Source organism: Prosopis cineraria, unplaced genomic scaffold (genome assembly GCF_029017545.1).
Source record: "Prosopis cineraria cultivar Desert tree isolate PC_DT_omini unplaced genomic scaffold, ASM2901754v1 PC3, whole genome shotgun sequence".
NCBI lineage: Eukaryota > Viridiplantae > Streptophyta > Magnoliopsida > Fabales > Fabaceae > Prosopis > Prosopis cineraria.
The window spans coordinates 38496023-38502022 of record NW_026555334.1 but is presented as its reverse complement, the minus strand read 5'-3'; positions in this window follow the sequence as shown (position 1 = coordinate 38502022).

Genomic DNA, 6000 nt, shown 5'->3' with positions numbered 1-6000 from the left:
CCCCTGTTTCAAATCCAATTAGCCTCTCAACCTCACCACTGGTAGATAATTTAATTATATACCAGTGATTTATAAAAATTTAAAATTTTAATTTAATTACTTATAAAAAGTGTATAAATTTAATTTTTACATTGAAAACTGCCTCCGTGAATGAAAATCCCTTTAATATATGCAAGTAGTATTAGTTATTACGTTTGAAAAAGAATATAAATTTGGGAGGCAAAATATATTGAAATATGATCGAAAATAAATTCCCAACCAGCCATTACATTCAAATCCCGAGGGAACAATTAATTCCATAGAAAAACGTTCTCGCCCTCTTGGTATATAATAACACAAGGTCCTCATATTATAGCGGGATCTAATCTTCCAATCTTGTAAGTTATTATGCAAATGCATATTAACTGGATTAACACTTTGTTTATATTACTATCAATGTTTCGAGAATAAGGAGTTTGTGGTTGATACGATTCTGTTTTGGTGGGCCCAACTAAATTATGTTTAGATTCTTGAAAGTTCTGGGCCCATGATACCGAGACATAGATTAGGCCGTTTATCACCTCAGGACACATCAGCTGTGCATATTTGAGAATTGAGATAATCTCACCAACAAAAGATTCCTAATATGTCTAATTGTCCATACATCTATAATATATATATATATATATAGATATATATATATATATAACTGTTTATAGAACCTGCATGGTCGATCAGGTGTGAAAAGCGCAATTAATTTTTCTAACTTTGTGCAGAAAACTACATAATTTGTGTGTATACATTGACCCATTTATTTCAACACATACAGCGGAATATGCCCCCTTCACTTTTTTAAAAAAAAAAAAAAAAAAACTGAAGCCCCCTTCACTTTTATTGAGCCACATTTGCGATGACCGAATAGGCAAATACCCTTTCGTTTTTACGAAGTTGACAGGCAGATCGCCCTAAAAGAACTATTTTAATTTATGTAACACGTGTTCTTCAAAAAAAAAAATTGATGTCCATTTTTTATTCTATAACCCAGTATCATAGAAAACCTGGAGGATTACCACTATCCTTCCAAACTAATTCAAACCCCCACTAAACAATAGTCTGTCAAATACTTCAAAAATATTTATGATATATTTATTTAAAGTGACCATATATTTCTGACTCAAACTTAAAATTCTGGGATAAAATTTATTGTCTACATTAGTAGATAGCTACAATTCACAATACTTGTAATGTATTTTGGTTTAAAACTTTAATTTTGTTTTTTTATCTAAAATACTCCAAAACTAAAAAAGCAACAATTTAGTTCTTTTCCCTTTTTGATAAGTCTGGTTTGGTTTTTAATAGCTCCATGTTACTTTTGAAATTCTTATTTATACTCAGATATTTTTATATTTTTCAATTCACCTTTTGTTAAATGTACACTTAATTATATAATTATATATGCACGTCTCTAGTATCATAAATTTCTTTGACTAAAAAATATAGTATCATAAAATTTTTAAATTATTTACCATATTTAATACTCTCTTGATCTCAAATTATAAGACACTTTTGGGAGAAATTTGTTGTCTCAAAGTATAAAAACGCTTTAAAAATATTAAAGTTTTATTAAATAAGTTTATTCCAATATGATCCTTTCCCTCTCTCCATTTAATACTAATTAAGTGAAGATTTAGGGTTATTAAATGAAAGATATTTTTGAAAGTTTATATTTTTATTTTGAAAAAAATAAAATTATTAAGTGTATTTAATGAAATTTATTGGTATGTAAGATTTTCTCTAAAAGTGTTTTATAATTTGAGATGAAGGAAATATATCGTATTGTATCACACTTGGTAGTCAATTTACATATGCTCATATTAGTGCATCACGGATTTTAATAAACATGTAGAACCAAAACCCATTAAAAATTTAAACCCATGGCTGTAGATATTTGTTTCAAATGAGTTGTTTATATTTTATATGTTTGTGGAAATCATGTTTAATTTTTAGCTCTTACATTTGTTTCTCCTGGTGAGCCATATTAATCAGTTCAGTCAGAGGATGTAGACAAATTTAGGAAGCTACTAAATTTGGTTAGGCAACTCAACTTTGTTGAATACTGGCCATTTTAAAACCTTCTTAACTGAAACAACAGTGAGTGGTCCAAAAGCAATAGCATTGTTCAGAAATTGGGTTTTAATAATTGGATTAGGGTGGAGTCTACTGGCTACGCGGGGGGATTTGGTTGTTGTGGCAAGAGGATGTTGTGACTATTTCATATGCTCTTTCTACCACCCAATCGCTGCATGTTAGGGTGAACATTAACAATACAACACAGTTCTTGTAGCTCTCTTGTATTTATGCATAACCAAGCAAAGCTGTGTAAAAGTCCTCCAATCCTATCTAACCCAGCTTGACTCGAGATAGTCGAGTTCTATTCATTCTGTATAAACAATGGTCCTTTAGGACTAAAAGAACTAAAAAGATCAAACTACTTCTTCAAGTTAGATTGGACAAGAGATTGGACATATCTGAACCATTTAATCCAATCCAGTCCTATTAATTTATTTAATATAATTATAATTAATTTATTTTTGACAAATTCTTCAAGTGTAATTAATGCGAAGGAGATGATTATATGAAGATTTGTTGAGTTTTTTTTTAATTATTATTGTAATGTAGTGTTGTTGAAGTTTGTTGATTGTTGTTTTTGTTGAAGTTATAAATTTAAATCATTTAGACTATAACTAAAATATGTTTTCTTCTTGTTGGAAATTATTATGGATTTATTATTATTATAAGTGTTTTTATTATCTTAATTTAATTTATTAATTTGAAATGCATTATTGTCTCTCATAGAGGAAAAAAAAAGAGCTGAGTGAATAATAGACTAATAGGACCAGTCTCCTAATCAATAATCATATGGATCAAGTTTAGTTCTGTTAAACTTTGGATTATCATTGGACAAGATTAAACTATGAGTTACTTAACCCAATTATTTTTATGAAAGAGATCGGATTTCAAGTTAGGCTGAAATCCAATGCCATCTAGTCCTTTGTGCAGCCTTAAAACTAAGCTATATCTTAAGAAAACAACTTTAGGTAAATCTAATCTCCATAAGTGATAATCAACAAGAACCATGGTTTGTTATTAGGGATTTTAATGCCTACTTGAATATTAATGACAAGAAAGGAAGGCTGGGTCATAATGGTCTATCTATGAAACAATTTGTTGATTGTATATCTATTTTAAATCTTTTAGAACTTGATTTTATTAGGGAGAGTAATACATGGGAGAAAAATCAAGAAACAAATTAATTGGGCTTTCTTAAGTATTCAATAGAACTTCATTTTTCCTTTCGCCAAAGTTCACCACCTAAGCAAATTTAGCATAGATTACTAGCCATTACTAGTTAAATGTGATAATAACAAGTGCCATTGGGGCCATAAACCACTCTTCAGATGTCTAGCTTCTTAATTATTAGAAGAGGAATTCTCAGATATTGTAAGGAAGTTTGGGGGTTCAAATGATTGGAATACAATTGTGAGAACCTTTATGAATGTTGCTACATCTTGGAACAAACAGAATATGGGAAATCTTATGGGGAAAAAAGAAAATCTTCTTAAAATAATAGAAGATATTGAATGATCCTAAAGCAAACAAGATAATTAGTGGCTTGTTCAAGCGAATAAAAACTCTGGAAGTCTAAAAACCCTAATCTATATATATTATAGAATAAAGAGACATCAAAAACTAATAAAGTGAGAGTTAGAAAAGTCCTAACGATAAAAAACACAGACACCTTAGAGAAAGTGACGTTCGATGTTTAAGAAAATGGATAGACGATTTGAGCACTAAGACACTGTTCGAGTTGGAGATCTATTTGTATGGATACAAGTGGAAGGAGCTGATCTCGTTGTTAACTCCTGAGATCCAAATATTTGAAAGAAGGACAAAAGTTCAACTTCTAAAAGGTATTTTTCTATTCACTTTAACTTAAGCAAATTCGATCTATCCATAATTGTGTTGGGGATTTAATTTTTTTTTTCCGTTGCGCCTCTTCAATCTAACAGTTTCATCTCCTCATTGATTAATGTTCCTCCTACGGTTGCTAGGTTGATCGCAATCATACAAGGACCCACCTTATGTTGGGAAAGGAATATGTGTAGAGTGCTAATCTTCTTAGACTTCTTGAAAATCAACCTTGTCATTCGTGGATGTGATACGAACTATCCATTTATGGACATTGTTGAACAAGCAAGATCTTATTTTTTTAAGGAGGGTCAAATGACTCTCAACCATGTACATAGAGATTGTAATAGTGATGTTGACTACTTAACTAGACTTTCTTATTTTTTACAGAGTAATTTCTATCTCTTTAATTATCATTCGTGCTCTATCTTGGAGATGGAATACAGTGAAAGATGATAGGGTCTTGTTTAGTTTTTTATTTTTGCATCTGTTTTTTTTTTTTTTGGACAAGTTGTAGCCTTTGTTTATGAATGTTTTACAGTTTCCACTAAAAACAGAAAAGAAAAGAAAACCTTCCTAACTTCAAGGACTCCAATGAGTCGGCCTCACGCCTCAGCCCTCACCAAACCTCTCCTAGGTGCTCCTCCTACCTCCCTTCCTTCATGCATATATAATTATATACATAAAAAATGCATTTTCAGAAAAGCTGCGAGTTATTTCAGTATTCAATCATTTCTCTAACCCCCTCTATGCTCGTGATTTTCATTTCAAAGATCATCAGTCAAAATTCTCTAAAACTTCTCTTGAGCTAGTCACGCAATCATACTTCTGACCAATGTAATGTACACCAGACATTTTATAATCTTGGATCGTCAATCCTGACATTTAGCAGGATCTTGCAAGTTATTGCTTCGACGAGATTTGACCCTCGCTGTGTTTGAGCCCATCGATTATATGGGCCAACAAAGGACATCTGCTGTTGGTAGCTTCGCCCAAATAAACCGTTGCCTCCCCCGTGGCTCAGGGAATTTTTTTTTTTTTTTTCTTATAACTTGCACATCACACCTTACCTTGCTGAAAAGCAAAGGAATTCGCATACGCTACACGAATCACGACCCAACGGGATTCAAACGGGCAACCTCTCTCATGGACATAAGCTGATTCGGTGTCTTTTATATAACCCAAAAACATTAAAAAAAAAAAAAAAGCTGCTTTGGTGTCGTTAAGCTATTAAGCCTTGTGATCCAAGCTCAAGTATTTTTTTTTCCCTTTTCAAGTACAAGACAAAATGTAATATGATATTTTAATTTTTTATTTTTAAAATTACACATTTCAAAAAATATTTATCATACTTATTTTAAAATTACTTTTCATAAAAATACAGTTTTCATTCACCAAAAAAAAAAACATTAATCCGGACTTGATTAAGTATAAAGGTATTTTAATATATTTTTTATTTTTAAATATAATTATTATATTTAATTAATTTGTTTAAATTATGTAAGTTTATTATTTTCTTTTATATTCAAAAATGAAAGAAGCATGATACGTTCACTAATCGCGTCTCTTTTCTCCTGAATAAAATAAAAACCCCGTTTCACCATTTTTAGTGTGACCAATCAAGTTGTTTTTAGCTTCTTCAATTATTTTAAATACAAATTAAAAACAAGGGATAAATATTCATGGATTTGGATCCTCTCATCATTATTTCTTTCATTTGTTTTCCTCATCCCATCCTCATTTTTGGATATAAAATTCAATAGTTAAAATTTAATCAAATTTATTTATCTATTTTATTTACAAGATCTTACCACTTTAGATCTATTTATTTATTTATTTATTTTTATTATAATAATTTTATATAACATCAATGCTTAACAGTTCAATTTTTAAATCAAAGGTAAGGATGGGGAAAAAAAACAATAAGGAAATGAAAAATAAGAGGATATAAGAGCCAGTCCATATCTGCCATCCAAATCAAATGTCACTCGCTGCTCGCAGCCACTGCACCAAATCAATTCACATGACGTTGCCACGGCATTGTGGGTTCAT